The sequence below is a fragment of the Cyprinus carpio genome, chromosome B22, assembly GCF_018340385.1.
Source record: "Cyprinus carpio isolate SPL01 chromosome B22, ASM1834038v1, whole genome shotgun sequence".
In the NCBI taxonomy this organism is placed as follows: domain Eukaryota; kingdom Metazoa; phylum Chordata; class Actinopteri; order Cypriniformes; family Cyprinidae; genus Cyprinus; species Cyprinus carpio.
Genome location: NC_056618.1, coordinates 16,559,054 through 16,579,199, shown reverse-complemented (window position 1 = coordinate 16,579,199; position 20,146 = coordinate 16,559,054). Strand labels below are relative to the sequence as shown.

The window sequence follows — 20,146 nt, the reverse complement described above, 5'->3', positions numbered from 1 at the left end:
CATGGATTTTCAAGTAAAGTGATAGCCTGGTTAAACTCTTATTCAACTGGGAGAGTTCAGAGGGTAGAAACTGATGGGGTTCTTTCTGAGGAAACATTTGTTAAAAATGGAGTCCCTCAGGGAAGTGTTTTAGGCCCTCTTTTGTTTCTTTGAGATGCTGTCAGGCCGTATGTCAGTAAAAACAAATGTATCTGTCCTGTCAGCCAATAAACAACAGTATAATTTCATATTAAAGCGCAAATTAAACAAACATGCGTGTCAGATACGCATCACGTTGGCACAGGTAAGTTCAATCATCAAAGTAGTCCATCAGAGGATATCTGTTTATTGGCCACGTCATTTATAAAACCAGGATAAACACATATGATACATCAGATATTGCATCTGTTGAAGAATTTATTGAAGCATCGAATATACATTTTGCTCCAAAAATTACGACTTTATTAAGCATTTTCTTCTCTTCCGGGTCTGTTGTGAGTGCGTTCACGATGCTACAGGGATGCCGCTGACGTACGACCCTGCTGACGTGTTCTCTGGTGCGCCTAATAACAAAGATAACATGTCAGCAGCGTCGTACATCAGCGGCGTCACTGCAGCGTCATGAACGCACTCACAACAGACCCGGAAGAGAAGAAAATGCTGAGTAAAGTCATAATTTTTGGAGCAAAATGTATATTCGATGCTTCAATAAATTCTAACAGACCCTCTGATGTCACACGGACTACTTTGATGATGTTTTTATTACCTTTCTGGACGTGGACAGTATACCGCACATACATTCTCAATGGAGGGACAGAAAGCTCTCGGACTAAATCTAAAATATCTTAAACTGTGTTCGGAAGATGAAAAAGATTAATGACATAATTTTAATTTTTGGGTGAACTAATGCTTTAAGGAGCTTTGTAAGGCTTTCTGAAATGAAACTGATGTTGCATTTGGGTAAAACAGAATCCATATTATTTGGGTATAAAAAGAATTTGAATAAGGTTTCTAAGATGTCTGATAAGGTGGGGGATTGTTTTAACTCTATTGTGTTATTCTCGACAAATTGAGTGTATTCACTACTTTTCTGTCTAATAAAAGAAAGAAAGAAAGAAAGAACGAACACGCAGCAGAGGATCTGGGTTTCTCTCAGGGCAGCGGTCTTTCAGGAAAGTCTGTATTGTTGGGTCTGATGGGAAGCAGATGAATGAATCGAGCGCACACGCCCTTCACTGTTCTGCTGTTATGTCACACATCTACAGGAAGACAGAGCTTTATTTCCTTACAACAGATTTAACATCACAATAGTGAAGCATCGGAAACTCGCTGCTGTGTAGCACAAAGATTGGAGATATTAACATGATCTAGTCTGTCATTATTAGTGCCAACAGGAAGTAGAGAGTTTACAGAAATCTCCTCATGGGTTCCTAAAAAACATGTAATAATAATAATAATAAAAATACATTTAAATAAATGAAGGAATAAATACAGAAAAGTAAAATAATGACTTTTCCCATGAAAGAGTTGAACTATTGATCTGGACGAGACTGATAAAAAAAAGTGAGTGATGTGACATACAGCCAAGTATGGTGACCCATACTCAGAATTCGTGCTCTGCATTTAACCCATCCAAAGTGCACACACACACACACACACACACACCGTGAACACACATTTGGGGGTTTGGTGCCTCGCTCAAGGGCACCTCAGTCGTGGAATTGCTGGCCCAAGACTCGAACCCAAAACCTTAGGGTTAGTTTCTGAGCTTCGAATACAACACACCACTAATCCCCCACATAAAAGAGTGAACATCATGAAATCCTGATAAAGTATGAGAGAGAAACTTACTTTCATTCATGGAACTCATAAACAGACGCTTTATGATGTCAGACACGATGTCATGAAGGTATACGCATATTTAACTGGAAATGACTCAATGCTGCGAAGTTAAACATTACGACACATTAGATTTTAACTAAAAGTAACATTTAGGTTGATTTAACAGCTTTAATCCATGTACAGAAAGTCTGGATTAAATACATTTTGTAATATTTCAGAAAGAAGTCTCTTCTGCACACCAAATCTGCATTTATGTGATTAAAACTACAGTAAAAACTGTGAAATATATTTTCTGTGTGAATCTCTGTTAAAGTGTAATTTATTTCTGTGATGCGCAGCTGTATTTTCAGCATCATTACTCCAGTCTTCAGTGTCACATGATCTTCAGAAATCATTCTAATATGATGATTTGCTGCTCAAGAAACATTTCTGATTATTATCAATGTTGAACACAGTTGTGCTGCACAATACGTTTGTGAAAACTGTAATAGATTTTATTTTTCAGGATTCACAGATGAATAGAAAGTTCAAAAGAACAGCATTTATTTGAAATAGAAACATTATAAATGCCTTTACTGTCACTTTTGATGAGTTGAATGCATTCTTGATGAACTTACGTATTCATTTCTGTCAAGTGTTCAGTGAGTGAGTGCGGTTGATTCTGTCAGTTAGTTTTAATCAGTTGGTGTGTGTGTGTGTGTGTGTGCAGTAATGAATGTCTGTAATGTGGTTTTGTGGACTGGTTCGTCTTGTCTGTCTGATGTAAACTGATCTGTTTGTGTCTCCATCACTCATACGCTCCGGTTCTGTCTGCTTGATGTCTGCTTTTCTCCACCCTTTCAGTTCAGCGAGTGAGTGTGTGACAGTTATGGGGCTCGACCGTTCATCCACCACAACTCCTGCTTTTCTAGAATTGAGCAACGCTTCAGGAATGACAGCGACACACACACACAGTCAAACACGCACACACACACTCACACTCACACACACACACACACACACGCACACACACACACGCACACACACACACACACACAGACACACACACTTCTTGTTGTTGATCGGTTCGGATGTTTTGGTCGAATCTGACCGCTAATAAAATGATTTAGCATGCAAACAGGCCGAGCCTGCGCTTTCTCACGTGTGTGTCTGTAAACATTCATATCAATATATCAAGCGCATTTTATGGCTCTGATATTGTTCTCAGTAACCAAACCCACTGACCTGCTTAGATCAATCTCATCAACACACATTTATCCGCAAAACAAGCTAGCAATATGCTAGAAACAGTCAAAGTTTAACGTCACAACAAAGCATCTAAGATTAAAAAATACAAATAATCAAATTAACAAAATAGAAAACACATATACTGTCCTCAAAATCAGCCTAAACTGCAAAATAATAAACTTATAATTAGGTCTAGATTAGAGTAAAGATCCAGTTCCAAAAGCAAAGACACAAAACAACAATTGGTGAGTTAAAGAAGTTACATTTACTGTGCAGTATATGAGCTTGAGAAAGTTCTATCTATCTATCTATCTATCTATCTATCTATCTATCTATCTATCTATCTATCTATCTATCAGTAGAAAATGCCAATTATTAGCAATAACAGTGCATCAACAATCATTTAGGCATTTCCTAGCGTGAATGATTTCTGGTTCCTGTTTGGCAGTGACATCATAAAGCAGCAAACAACAGTTACCAGAGAAATGCTTTTATGGATATTCATATCTAAAAGTATATCCTGTTTATAGTTTGAGCTGCACAGAATGGAAAAACTCAAACAAACACCCCGGCTAGCGCACGTGTTTCACTAATCTGAGGGCTACGACTATGAAAACAAGTATACTAAAATGTACACTGTAGTAAAAAAGTTTAATGAAGCAGCTAAATAAAAATTTTATAGTAATCTATTAAATGTTTTGGACCAGTCCAGAATGTACACAAAAACTCTCATAATGTAGGTTTTTGGACATTTGTGGTAACACTGAGAACAGCATACAGCATGCTATTTTCTGCAGTATGCATACTGTGCACACTAAATTGGTCAAAAGGTGTAGTACACAATAAATGTATCCTACAATGCAATGGACGTGTGTGATGAATGAATCATTCTTTTATCAACTCATAATTTGATAAGATTAACAAAACATGCAAAAAACAGGATTAAAATTAGGTTTTAATGAGGTCACTGAGACAAAATTCAAAATAATATAAATGTTTTTAACGCAGCTAACAGGGAACCTTCTCACAGCATTCTCACAATGTTTTGTAGAAGTTATATAAATGTTGGGAGAAAGTGCTCTTAAAGTAATATTCATATGATTACTCATATTTGATAAACGTTCTCATAACCTTGAGACAAAACATTCTTATAACATTATATGGAGTTTACAAGAATGTTGCTCTGGAAAAGTGTTTTCATATTTCTGCAAAAATGTTCTATGAATATTAAAAATAAACTTTCAAAATGCATTATATTTTGGGTGAAGATAAAGTAAGTTGAATGTTAAAAAAAAAGTATTTGTATCCTTTAAATAACGTTTAATAATGACAAGAAAATTTAACATGTTAACGTTCTTAGAACATTTAAAATAAATGTTAAATTAACGTTATATTTTGGGTGAAAATAAAGTTAGTAGAACATTTAAAGAAAGGTTTTTGTAACCTTTAAATAACGTTTAATCATGACAAGAAAATGGAACATTTTAACGTTCTTAGAACATTAAAAATAAATGTTCAAAAAACATTATATTTTGGGTGAAAATAAAGTTAGTAGAACGTTGTTAAAAACATTTTTGTAACCATTAAATAACATTTAATCATGACAAAAAATGGAACATTTTAACGTTCTTAGAACATTAAAAAATAACATTCAAATAACGTTATATTTTGGGTGAAAATAAAGTTAGTAGAACATTGCAAAAACTTTTTCGTAACCTTCAAATAATCTTCTAATCATGACAAGAAACATTTTTTTAATAAAAAAAGTCCAAGTAACATTATATTTTGAGTGAAAATAATGAAGTCAGTCGAACATTGTAAGAAACATTGTCGGAACCTTTCAATAATGTTCTAATCAGGACAAGATAGCTAAAGATTTTTATGTTCTTAGAAAATTTTCAAAAACATTCAAAAAAAATTATATTTTGGGTCAAAATAAAGTTAGTGGAACACTGTAAGGAACGTTTTTGTAACCTTTAAATAATGTTACAATCACAACAAGAAAACTGAACATTTTAACGGTTTAAAAACATTTCAAAACAACATTCTCACTAATAACCTATTAATTATAACCTAAATGTGTGAGCTGGTTATTATCCATAAAAGATCACAAACTGAACAGTTCTGCTGATCTTTTGCAGATTGATGATGTGATATCACAATGATTTCGTGATATGAAAAGAGCGCCGTCGGTGTGTGTTAGTGTGTTACACAGTCACACGGTCGTTAACTAATTGAGGTCAGCGCTCTTCCAGTAATCCCTGGACTGTGTGTCAACAAGCACTTCCATTGCTTTCTGACGCATCTCACTGACTACAAGTCATCAGGCCGTTGTTTATCATCTTGTCACGTGCTAGCGATCGCCGATTAGCAAAGCATCATAGCGCAGCTAGATGCTCAATGCTCTTTTGTTAGATTCAGACTGTATATGTCGGGGTCAAAGCTCGTGTGTCTGAGTTTAATATTAAGCCATTAAAGTCAGTGGAAGTGAACGGTAAACACGGGCGGAGCCGCGGCACAGTACGGTAAAAGAGCTTTATCAGCCAGATAAAAGCTAACGATACACGTGAGACACGCCACAGCAGGGCATCCCGGGTAACTGATGAGCGATTGGCACACTGATATTGTTTTGAATCAAGCTGTTGTTACAGTAAAATATCAATGTTGGTTGAATGCTTTTCCCATGATGCTCCAGGATGAACCAGCGTGCACTCGCAACTGCGTCCCAGTTAGCATACAGCTAATATAGAATTAACCTACTGAAATATATAAAGAGAGCATGTCACGTTAGTCCATTAAAAAATACAATACAATACGATAGTGCTGCATAGAGTATGCAAAATAAAAGAGATCAACACGATTATTATCAATGAGACAAATTATAAAACACACACTGTAAACTGGATGAGGTTCACCAAAACAGAGAATCGTTGCACAGCAAGTCAAGGAATATTAAACAGAATGGAATAAAGAAACAAGTTTTAAGAGTAGACTTAAAATAGATCAAACTTTAAAGGAGTAAGAAGTTCAGATTCAAAGTCATGTACACAGTGATCATTTAAGCCAAACAAGAGGAATTCGGTTTTACTCACATTAAGACTTAGGTAATTACTTACCAGCCAAAGTTTTAGTTCGTCCAGACAATCTAAAATAGGCCTGCTTGTTATTGGGCTTCAATGGGATATAGATTTGTGTGTCGTCTGCATACAGATGGAAAGAGACCCCACACTTGTTAAAAACAGATTCTAGAGGAAGCATATAAAGGGAAAACAGTACCGGACCAAGAACTGAACCCTGGGGAACACCAAACTTTTTTAATATATATTTCAGATGAGGATTGGTTTCCAATACTAACAACATACTTCTTATTAGTGAAATATGAACAAAAACACTGCAACACCATGCCCCGAACGCCAATGCCTGTTTCCAAATGTGATATAAGAGTATTATAGTCAACTAAATCAAAGGCAGAACTGAGGTCTAACAGAATCAGAGCTACAGACTGAGTCAGTAATTAGCATGATATCATGCAGAACTCTTAGAAGAGCAGACTCAGTTCTCTGACAGGGTTTAAAACCAGATTGAAACTTTTCAGAGAATACATTTTTTATGTTTTTTTTCAAATATGACTATTATAATTTTTAATTGATATTTTTCAGTAGTTTGTATTCTTATATTTTCAGTTAAATAGTACTTTTAGTAATTTTGTTGCATGTTTGTCATTTTTTTTAATTGTAATTAATTTAAAATTTATATGAACATTTTGAATATTTTTTATATTTTCTTAATTTTCATTAAAATTTTATTGAAAGTTTAAGTAATTTTGTTGCATGTTTTATAATTTTTAATATTTAAAACAAATACATTTATTATTTAAGTAGTATAATTATTTACATTTAAATTTGAGTGCTTTAGTAATCTTGAGTATTTTTGTTGGTTTTATTCATTTTACTTTTTTATTATTACCAGTATAGATTTTTTTAATATTTTATCTTTAGATATATATATATATATATATATATATATATATATATATATATATATATATATATATATATATATAATATATATATATATAGACATATATATAGTTAAAGTTTTAGTAATTTAATTTTTTTTTTTTTGTCATTTTATATATTTTTTTAAAGTCTTTGTTTTTATTTTTGTAGTTTCGGTTTTCACTTTAATTTTAGTTAAAGCTAATAATTTTGTTTAGTGCTTTTTTTAAAAAAAATATGTGTCTACATATTATTTTTTTTTTACATTTTATTTAAGTTTTCATTATGTTAGTACATTAGGTAAAACTAAATGAAAATTAGAAATGTTTTCTTGGCAACTAGCTGAAAATAATTTTTTTATACTTCATTTCAATCAACATTTATTTCAAGTAATTTTTTATGGTTCTAGATTTAGTAAACTCCTATAAACCCCTTTGCTTTGTGCTGTTTACATTAGCATATTAGCACTAGCTAAATTACTTCATCTTAAAAGTCAAAACGATGCAACTTTTAGGTTTGCAAACTTAAACTAATATTAAAATATTCAAAAGAGCCTCCTCATCTCTATAATGCAAGGGGTTGTGGGTAAAAAAAAAACATGAACGGATGCACAAAAATCCTGTAGAAATTATACAGGCCTTTTATTTAACAAAACATACTACTCTGAATCTAGTACACTATGAAGTGCAGACAGTATGTGAGTGAAAATGCAGTCAGAATGTGTTTATGAAATACTAAATACTGGTGTGACAGGTGTGAAGTTTACACTACAACATGCCAATAAAATGTTCAGTATAAGAACATAAACACGCGCTGCCGGTAAACCGGCTCGGACACTCCTTCATAATCAGTTATGATTGTTTTCCACATTTTATAACAGTGCAGTCATCAAAAGCAGTGGAAGTATGATGAGAGGTGGATGTTGTTTTCTTTAGTGCAGTTAGAAAACCATAGAGACGGAGTTTATATTTGATATGTGGACTCTGGGAAAGTGAAAGCTGCTGGTCTAATGATTGTCTAACATTTGAAACAAACTGACATCAGGCGTGGCCAATCAGAGCGCAGACTCCGCCCACTGGGCACGGTTTACGGGCAGCGCTCACACACTTTCCAGTAAAAGACGTGACCCACTGCAATGCTGGAGCGCCGCCAAATACACCTGCTCAACAGGTACATGAGTGTGTGAGAATACACACCAGCTCACATTACACCGCAACTGATATTATCTCATTAACATCATTAGTTTCATTAAAACCGCAGACTAATTACAGCAGATATACTGTGCTAGATATTATTTACACTGGCGCAGAAAAACCTGAATTAGGTATCACATCTGCCAAAGTGTGCAGTGCATGAACAGGGCATGCTTTGATACTTTATCCCACAATGCAATGCATATAGTACAAAATTAAAAATACTGAAAAAAAAAATACCTGTTTTCAAAAAATTAAATAAAAAATATTTTTAAAATTATATTTGCCAAAATGCATAGCACACAATATTTGTCAATGTGTATAGTGCACAATGGAATGCAATAAAAATGAAAATTTACATAATTTCTCTCCTTTAAACAATGTGCAAATGTCTGAAACAATTCCAATAGAATAATGTACAATAAAACAAAAATATATGCTAAACATTTTGTGCAAGAGGTTTAAAATATGAATGAAACAATACATGAATTGTAAATTGTTCAATATTGTATACTGCATTTGGTTTATGTTGTATATTTGCAAATCACTAAAAAATTAATAAGTTCAATATTAGTTGGCAAGTAGATTCACTTATCAGCACTTTTAATAGATTTTGTTTTACATAGTATTATATTATATTATATTACATAACTACACTTACAATTTACATAACTTATGTTTTACACATTTTTTTTTTTGCTATAGTTACTGCAACATATACAATGAAAGTTAGTACTTTTTACGTCTACATAAGTAGAATAATTTAAATGACATAATGCATTTATGAAATGTTTGTGTTTTTTCCGGTAAGACTCTGGCAGCGACTCTGACCACAGATGGCAGAGATTCAGCACTTCACTGTCTAAGCTGAAAGAATCAGGAACACAAGTGTGTACCTTCAGGAAACAAACAACAGAGAGACTATCAATGTCAGCGATTATATAACAAAAATCTAGTGCATGGGACGCTAACCGAAAGAGAAGATGCACAAACACACAAAACACTGACAAATAAAGAGTGTGAGATGCTGAATCTACAGATGAAGTGTGTCGCTAACGTTATAGAAATGTTGCGACAAAACCTTCTTAAAGTGATGCGTATGGAACGTTCCTATAAAACACTCTCAGAACAACATTCTCAAAACGTCCTTACGATGTTTTGTACTTGATGAATGTTCAAAGAAACGTTTTTTTGAAACATTTAAATAACGTTCTAACCATGACAAGAAATCCGGACGTTTCATCATTTTAGAAATGTTCCCACAATGTTTGTGTAACCTCAATGTGTCAGCAGGATGTGTGTTTGTGGGTAGTTAGTGGATGATGTTGGTAATTAAAATCCAGCTGATGAAACACAGCGAGCCGAAAGAAACTGCCATTAGTGAAGAGACTCACGTCTCGCGGTAGCGTCTCAAACACACACACACATGTTCTGCATATTCTGCGTTTATTTCCCAAACCAGTTCTGGTGGATTAAGTATGTTGTTTTTGACTTGTTTACACAACCTTGAGTTGATGTGGATGAGTAGACAAACCCACGGAGACCTGATTTAGCTCTTCCCGCTCGTGGTGCGACTGGTTTAACTGGAGTCCTGCAGTCAAAAGAGCGAAACCAGCTACAGAATCTCATTAGTCTGACCTCAAATATGTGCCTGCTGGGAAACCTACCAATGAAATATGATAAATATGATTTAACAGGACTGAGCCATCATGACTACACCAGCTAGTCACTGAAGGGTCCCTCCGGAAACTCACGGCTTTGAGTGAAACACCAACACAATCACTGTCACTTAGATAACATAAAGGTGACCTCATACAGAACACCTTAGCAACTGCAAAGCAAAGCCCTAGCAACCACATAAAAAATGCATTAGCAACCACTCCAAACTCAACAACATAGAAAGTGTTGCAAAGCGCGACACAGAAGATATTACAAGCATCTGCATAGCAATGCCCTGGCAACCACTTAGATGCCCTAGGAACATCCTTTTTACAACTCTGAATACCTTAGTAACTGCTTATCAATGTACCGGCAATCACTTAGATGCAACATCCTTATTTTTACTCAGAATGCCTTAGAAACTGCATAGCAACACCCTGGCAACCACTCAGATGCCCTTGCAACATCCTTATTATTACTCAGAATGCCTTAGAAACTGCATAGCAACACCCTGGCAACCACTCAGATGCCCTACCAACATCCTTATTATTACTCTGAATGCCCTAGAAACTGCATAGCAACACCCTGGCAACCACTCAGATGCCCTCGCAACATCCTTATTATTACTCTGAATGCCCTAGAAACTGCATAGCAACACCCTGGCAACCACTCAGATGCCCTAGCAACATCCTTATTATTACTCAGAATGCCTTAGAAACTGCATAGCAACACCCTGGCAACCACTCAGATGCCCTAGCAACATCCTTATTATTACTCAGAATGCCCTAGAAACTGCAAAGCAACACCCTGGCAACCACCCAGATGCCCTAGCAACATCCTTATTATTACTCAGAATGCCTTAGAAACTGCATAGCAACACCCTGGCAACCACTCAGATCAGAATGCCCTCGCAACATGGCCTCAGATATTATTACTCAGAATGCCCTAGAAACTGCATAGCAACACCCTGGCAACCACTCAGATGCCCTAGCTACATCCTTATTATTACTCAGAATGCCCTAGAAACTGCATAGCAACACCCTGGCAACCACTCAGATGCCCTAGCAACATCCTTATTATTACTCTGAATCCCTTAGTAACTGCACAGCAACACCCTGGCAACCACTCAGATGCCCTCGCAACATCCTTATTATTACTCAGAATGCCTTAGAAACTGCATAGCAACACCCTGGCAACCACTCAGATGCCCTACCAACATGCTAACTACACTCTGAATCCCTTAGTAACTGCACAGCAACACCCTGGCAACCACTCAGATGCCCTCGCAACATCCTTATTATTACTCTGAATGCCCTGGAAACTGCAAAGCAACACCCTGGCAACCACCCAGATGCCCTAGCAACATCCTTATTATTACTCAGAATGCCTTAGAAACTGCAAAGCAACACCCTGGCAACCACTCAGATGCCCTCGCAACATCCTTATTATTACTCAGAATGCCTTAGAAACTGCAAAGCAACACCCTGGCAACCACTTAGATGCCCTAGCAACATGCTAACTATTACACTCTGAATCCCTTAGTAAACTGCACAGCAACACCCTGGCAACCACTCAGATGCCCTAGCAACATCCTTATTATTACTCTGAATGCCCTAGAAACTGCATAGCAACACCCTGGCAACCACTCAGATGCCCTAGCAACATGCTAACTACACTCTGAATCCCTTAGTAACTGCACAGCAACACCCTGGCAACCACTCAGATTACCCTAACAGCTACATAAAAGTATAGCTTTGGCAAATGCATGGCAATGCCCTGGCAACCACATGGCAACCAAACTAAACACTTTAATAACCATACAGCAACATCCTGGCAACCATTCAGAGTGCTTTATTATCCATACAGAAATCCACTATGATATACAGTATGTACTAGCAACCATACATCATTCAGAGTAGCTCAGCAACTGCGTAGCAACACCCTGGCAACCATTCAGAACACCCTAGCAACTGTGTAGCATCTCGATCATTCAGAACTCCTTACTAAATAACAGCATAACAACAAGGCCATAACCAGTGCTGAGAGAAACACATTACAAGTAACGTCAGTTATGTATTCAGATCACTTTTTCAAGTAACTAATAAAGTAATGCATTACATTTCCAAATAAGTAACAAAAAGTTACTTTGTTTTATATAACTCCTTTTTTATTTATTTTTTTTAAATTAAAAATAAATAAGCAAGCTCAGCTCAGGTGACAGATCTTATGTAAAGAAACCACAGAACCAGTGTGTCCAGTTGAGCCAGTTCCTGAACACAAGAATGAAAGCGCTGGATTTGACAATAGCATTCGACTCAACACTGACAAACACAATGACACACACACACACACACACACACACACACACACACACACACACACACACACACAAATACACACACAGTGAACACACACACACATACACACACTTGCAGCTCTCGGCTCTCAGGGTTATTATGTTCAGTCTGAATCCTGTCAGAAACGGTTCGACACTTCAGCATCTGCAGGACGACGTGATAAAAACCTTTGAAAATCAAAGCACATAATTTGTGAAGAAAGGCAGCTGTAGGCAGCAGATGCTCAGAAGATCTCAGTGATTCTGAGTGAGCCACACTGATCCTCTGCTGCCCCCCTGTGGTCATAATAACACCTCACTACTGCTCTACTACAGCTGTTCTTCTCATTTCACACTATCTGCATCTAATTCTAGCATCGAATGCTGTATTTCACTGTTCATGTTATTTACTTGTACTGCCATCTTCATGTGTAAACCTTTTATATACAGGCTATTTTTTTAATAATTAATAAAAAGTTATTAAGAAAATTAATAATCTTTTTTTTTCCACGTTTATGTAGATTTCCCCCCACAACTGTAAGGATAGAGTTTTGTAAAGTTTTCCGTAAATAAAGTTTATTATTATTATTATTATCATTATTATTATTCTCTAGATATGGAATTTAGTACTATAATCAATTTTGATTTCATTACAGTTGTTTGAGTTTAATACATATATAGCACTTTTAGTTTAAGTAGTATTTAGTAGTTTCTTCTAATTTTATTTAGCTTTATTTTAATTTCAGTTCTTAGCAAATTTGAACTCATTTTATTTAATTGAAATTAGGCTTAAATAAAATAAATGTTAAATTAAATATTTTTAAACCTCTTTATTTTGTCTTTTTTTCCTTCAGGTTTTACTATATTTGTTTAGCTTTATTTTAATTAACACTTTTTAATAATTGAGTAATTAATTTAATATTTTTTAAATAGTTTAATAGTTAACAATACCAGCACTGATGTGTTTTCTGTGCTGATTGTGAAAGACAATCTGCGGAAACTTGTCAGAATGTGTTAACTGAGCTGAAATACCACTGAATCATCATCATCGTCATCACGCTGGTCAGAATATTTCATAAACAGAGCTGTGATTGTACAGGAGTGACGTGAAATGATGAATCAAACATCAGGACCCGTTTGAGGGGAATTCAGCTCAGTAAACCTCCACAGAAACGTTCAGAAGAGCGTCAGATCTGTAGATGTGTGGAATCTCACGAAGGAGCCGATGTCTTCAGGTCACTCTCATCAGTCACGATACTGACAGACTATTTCAAGAACACCAGAGTAAAAATAGCTCTGTCACAGCTGCACACACAATCTGAACAAAGACGGGGATTTTCAGTCCAATTAAATGAAAGTTTATCAGTGCCTTTGTGTCGCAATGTCTTTGTGTCTGAAGAGAGTGAAGAAACACACTGCACACCTACACACTGATGTTTGAGAGAATTTCAACATAGATGCAATAAATCAATCAAAACACATTTATAATGTTACAAAAGATTTCTGTTTCAAATAAATGCTGTTCTTTTGAACTTTCTATTCATCTGTGAATCCTGAAAAATAAATAAATAACCACATCAGAATGAATTGTGCAGCACAACTGTGTTCAACATTGATAATAATCAGAAATGTTTATTGATCATAAATCATCATATTAGAATGATTTCTGAAGATCATGTGACACTGAAGACTGGAGTAATGATGCTGAAAATACAGCTGCACATCACAGAAATAAATTACAAATACAGTTTGCTAACATTCTCATTTAAGTTCTGAAAATGTTATTTCTATATTGTTTTTATTTTATATTTTATATCCACTTTAAGCACTCTTTCATTCCTTGATGATTTGTTAGCACAGATACCTGAGCACAGAACCGAGTCTGGACTGAATCCTGCAGAGAACATCTGACAAACACCACATCACTGATCTTCACCTGAATTATTAAATGTGTGTGACAGAAATCCTTCAGCTCATCACTTCTTCACTGACATCTTCCAGAGAAACTTCAACAACACATACAGAATAAAACTAAACACCAAAAACAGAAAATGACTACAACATTTAATTCCCAAAAATCTAAAAACAACAATTCTTCTAATTCTTTTATTAATTTGATGAGCACAAACATTAGTAAAACATGTTGCGTGATTAATTTTAATACTCTCTTCCCTTAAATTTCGCGTCTGAAAGGGAAACTCCTACAAATGCATGATCACTAAGGTCAGGCACAAACATAACCGTGTCCACGCCTCTTCTGCACTAAATCTTCTGTGTCTTTAGTAAATCATGACTGTACTGTTTTAACAACAAAAGATGTTTTACATTGGTGCAAGCTGTTTGTAAATCTTAATTCCTATGTTCAGAATTTCACATCACTGTCAAAGGCCACAGGACAAGTTTGTTTTTAATATAAATGTATTATCCTTGCAGAGATCCATTATTTGTATGAAGTATTTTTCACTGGATTTGGATATAAATCAGACTGACAGTCATTAATATCTTTGATCAAGTGTCTGATATCAGTATGTGGGAGTGAATCTGGTCTTGAATCCTGGTCTGTATTTGATGAGATCTGATCTTCTTGATCTGTAGATGAGTCTGAATCTGAGAGAGACACAAGAGTCTCAGTCTTCATCTTCTCCATTACATGTATTTATCCAAACTCTCAATAGCGTCTCGTTTTGAGTATCTTCTCCATTCAGCTGGTATCCTTCCACTCCCCTCAAATGTTCTATCATAGTATTTCTCCAGATCTCTCTTGAATCTGCACACAAACCACTTCCAGTAGGACAGTTCAGAGAGATCAGGAGTGATGCTCCACTTCGCATAAACTCCTCCTGCGCTTCTGTAATCTCTGTATTTAAACCTCTTACCTGATACACAGAATGTTTTATCACTCATTATTATACGTGTGCAAATATCAGCACAGAGAGTCTGTGTGGAACCGTAATATGTGTCATTAACTCCAGTCACTCTGTGGAAAGGAACACTGTGATCTCCATCATGGTTTTCTATGGTGTTTGTGCAGATAGCTTTACAGAACGGACACTGAACCCAACAGCACTGACAGAAGAGATCAATCAGAAGCTCATCTGGCCTGAACCTGAGGTCCAGTATTGGAATAACTTTAATTTCTTTGAATCTAATCCCCATCTCAAACACAACACCATAAAATTAATTTCCTGTCTCATCACACATTCTATCTAGCAGGTTGAAATCATCAAGTGTTTCTCAGAGAAGATCAGCTCATCTGAGAGCTGCTGTGTGAAACTCTTCAACCACAAACCAGCATCTCCTCTGTTCTCTTGAACACGTTCAGTAGATTGATGAGCTGCTCTCATGTCTTCACCTCTGTTCTCTTGAACACGTTCAGTAGATTGATGAGCTGCTCTCATGATCTTCTGCTGCAGGAGTTTGATGTTCTCCTTTATCTTGGGTAAAACACTGAGACTGAACTGATCAGTGATGTACTGACTGACTTCATCTCTGATGAAGCTCTTGAAGTGATCTCTGGGATTATGAATGTAGTTCATCAATTTCTCAAAGACCACCTCACCAAAAATTTTCATCAGAATCAGATCCACGACATTATATCGGTTTCCATTCAGTGATTCACAGTTTGATCTTATTTCACCTGTCAAATCTCTGGCAGTCTTCTTGTAGACGCTCTGCTCAATAAACTCTTACATTATCCAAATTATGATCTCACCAAAAATAACAGCTGATGCAGATCCACGGCAGTATTTCAGGAAAACTCTATAGTACTCTTCTCTCTTCTTCTGAACATATATTATAGGATCACTGGTGTCTCTGAACAGTCTGTGTTGGTCAGTGATCATCTTGTTTGATCTCTGACAGATGGACAGAACCAAATCCATGAAGAATTGATTCTTGAACACATATCTCACTGATCCTTCCTGCTGTTGTGTTACTCTTGCTCTGATGTAATCTATGAGTCGATGAATGCAGCTGGTGTTGTAGCCCATCTTTGAAATGTTAAAAGAATGAATAATAGAGAGTGATGTGTAGATATTTCTGAATAATACATTTGATTTCTTTAACTGTACATATTCATAGAGACTGTTGAAAAAAACATTTTTTGAAGTGATTATCTCCTCTCTCCGTAAAAACATCTAAAAGAAAAAATAAAAACAACATATTCAGAATAACTTTGAACAGTGAAAATATCTCCTCTCTTCCTCCAGTGATCAGCAGAAACACTTCTATAGCCGTCACTGAGTATCTCTCTCACATCTTTCATTATATCAATGTCTCTGATTGGAGGAGTGTCTCTGATGATCTCCTTCACACACTGTTCCCAGAACAAATCAAACTCTCTCTTCAGTGTTTCATCAGTTGTTCTGTCTCTGAGTATTAAGGCGAGTTCTTTGCTCTTTTCATAGAGAGTGTTTTCATGATGTGTTCTCTGAGCATCAAATCTTTTCCTCTGGTTTCGATTCTGAAGAATCTCATTTAATTTCCTCTTTGTTTCTCTCACAACGTTTGTCTGAAGCTCTTTGATTTTAATTTCAAATGATGTTTTCCACTGAATCAATAAATCTTTATCTCTGTCTTTCTCAAAGAATTCAGACATTGATTTTTCCACTTCTTCACTTGTCTTCTTCAGTTCTCTGTGAAGATCAGTTTGCTCAATCTCATGAATCACATCATTTTCTATTTTATTGTGTAGTTTGTTCTCAATTTCCATCATAGCACTGTGAAGACTCCAGGACCACTTCCTGTATTCAGTCTCCAGTTTCCTGTAAGCTGAGATCTCCAGAGAGTTTCTGAAGCTGAAGACGAATTGTTCATTCAGTAAAGCCTCCCAGAGATCTTTAATATGATCTTTTAGATGTGTTAGCATCCTTCCATGTGATTTTGCTGCATGAGACATGATAGTTTCCTTCAGTTCTTGAATGTTCTCACAGTAGTTTGGGTTTGGTGGAGCCATCGGTGGGCTTCCCTCCCAGAGCTGAGCGAAATACTTCACATCTTTCTGAACATCAAATCTAATGACATCACTGAAACATTCTGCATCACAGACTCCATCTTCAGCTAGTTTAGTCATCTCATCCAGTGTCTCCTGCAGTCGTCTCCTTCCCTCCATGTTTCTCTCTCCAGCTGTGACGTCTGAGATGTTCTGATGAACAAACACACAGCTGGGATTCAGTCTGACCTTCTTCATCCTCATGAAGGCCTGAACAACAATCTGAAGAGTGTCCTGCATCTCAGCAGGGTTTTCTCCAAAGATGTTGATCAGTGTCAGATCTGAAAGACCAAGAACAAATGTGGCCAGTTCATTGTCATGATGTCTTGATGATCTTCCAGCCAGTTCTAGAGCTCGAAGTCCCTCAGTATTCACAACCAGAATACAGTCAGAGTTCATCTGTGTTTTCATCTCGTCTGAGACTCTGATCAGCTGCATGAAAGCTCCTCTGGTTGTTCTGCCAGCACTGACAGCAGACTCGAGTCTGTTCAGCACATTTCAGATCATGGTGGATTTCCCAGAGCTCTGAAGCCCTAAAACTGACAGCACAAAGACTCTCTGGTCTCCCAGTTTCTGGACAAGTTGATCTAGAACAGCAGAGATCCAGATCACAGGAACATGAGCAGCATCTCCATCCATCAGCTCCAGTGGAGATCCAGAGATCATCATCTCTGCTGCCAGACTCGGGAGAGAAGAGAAGTCAACCTGCAGGTCTTTCTTGTTCTTCTGCACAGATGAACATGATTCATAGATCTGAGCGATCTCCCTCATGATGTGCTCCACACCAAAGACTGAAGCTTGAAGATCCTCAGATATTCTCTCAAGCTCAGTTCCATGATACCCTTTCAGTTTTAAGACTCAGTTTTAAGTATTCAGTTGTAATACTGTTGACCATGTTTTCATCATACTTGTGATGAAGAACAGAAAGATCTGCTGATGTATGTTCATCCAGGAGGATTCTAAACCATTTAGGAAAAAACATATTTGACACAATATCTGAAATAAATTTTTTTAAAAAAAACCTCAAAAACATACTGATGTCTGATTTATGCTGCTGTTCACGGATTCTCTTCATCTCTGTTTGTTTTCTACTGATGTCCATTTCGGTCTCATCTCCTCGAGGTCGATGTAGCTCTTTGTTCATCTGACTCCACTGATGCCACAGTGTGCCCTGATGAGGCAGAAATGATTCTTTGATTTCTCTCAGATCTTTCTTCTTCAGTAAACTCATCATCTGCTGTGCTGCTGCTCTTCCTCTCCTGCAGTCATCATCATCTTCCTCATCTACTCTGATCTCTGAGAGTTTGGACACATCTTCAAGTCTGAAAGTATGAGAGGAGTCTGAGAGACAATCATTTATGGCTCTTCTGAGTTCTTCAGATACATCTGACTGATTTCTGTCTTTCAGACCGATCTTGAATTTCCCTTTCCTCATCTTAGTTACAGCAGACTGATCCTCAGTAAAGAGACAAATGAGTGGCTTTCTGTCTCTGAACAGGTTTTGTATCTTTGCTGCACTTCTATCATTCCTGTCCAGGTGTGGTAGAAGAACAACATTGACTGAGCTCATGTGAGTGAGGATCTGCAGCTGTTTCTCATGGTCTCCTGCATCACCGTGTAGATTACAGAACGCTACACACTCAGTGAAGTTATCTGTGTTTGTTCCAGATGGACAGAACCAGGAGATCTCCACCACTCCGTCCATCAGGACTCTGGTTCTGCTGCTGCCGGGACAGTGTCTGTGGAAGAACGTGTTGTGTTTCTCATTGATCAGACGGTTCATCAGATGAGACTTGGATATAGACACAGAGCCAAACCTGAAGAAGAACACCATTGGAGTTTGTGTCTTGTAGATCAGCTGGGTGTGACTGATGATCTCATTGCTGGTGTTCCTGATCTTCCAGCTCTTGTTGATTTGTCTGAATGTCCAGAGAGGAAACTCAATCTGTTGTGTGAATGGATCAGGAACAAGTAGAGGCAGAGCGTACTGACACTGGGACAGTTTAGTGACCATCAGCTGCTTCAGGAAAACATCAGCACGTCTTCTTTAGAGAAGAAAAGTTCATTGTAAATATCACCCTTATCTTTAGATGAGGCTTTTGTTTAGACAAAGATGTTTCATTAAAAATATCACCCTCATATTCAAATGAGTCACTGTCTGTTTGCTGTTCATTGGTCTGTTTAGTTTTAATGTATCTTGCTCTGTAGTTCATCGTCTAATGTCGAATTAACTAATGTGCATTAAATTAAATAATTGTTTTTCTACTTTTGTCTTTAGGAAAGCCATCATCTGTAGTGTAAGACACCTAAGACAGTGAGTGCTACAGGGAGATGCAGGAAGGACAGCTGATCATCCTGAAGTGCCAAACCACAGTGAACACCCAGATGTGTTCTAGAACCTGAGGATGAAATGCAGTGTAGTACTTAAAGCTGCTCATGGCCCGCCGGCTGCTTTTGATATTTATCACATATTAATACATTTGTTGCAAACAGTTGAATGTCTTTTGTTTATATGCAGTACTGGTCAAATATTTTACTATTTAAAAAATTACTATTTTTAATGTTTAAAAAAAAAGTATCTTATGCTCATCAAGCCTCCATTTATTTGATCAAAAATACAGACAAAATCAGTAATATTGTGAAATATTATTAAAATTTAAAATAATGTTTTTCTGTTTTAATATTCTTTATATTTATTTCTGTGATGCAAAGCTGAATTTTCATCAGCTTTCACTCCATTCTTAAGTGTCACATGATCCTTCAGAAATCATTTTAATGTGCTGATGTGATACTTGGTTATTGTCAGTGTTGGAAACAATTGTGCTGCTTAATATATTTTTCTGGAACCTGTGATACTTTATACAGGATTGACTGAATCCTGGCAGGGATTTTCCTAATATAGAAATCTGAAATGTCTTCATTA

General features: G+C 36.5%; 1 pseudogene; it reads right to left on the bottom strand.

Moving 5' to 3' along the window:
* Positions 1 to 14,325: 14,325 nt before the first annotated feature.
* On the bottom strand, positions 14,326 to 19,436 carry LOC122141542 (annotated as a pseudogene).
* Positions 19,437 to 20,146: the final 710 nt, after the last annotated feature.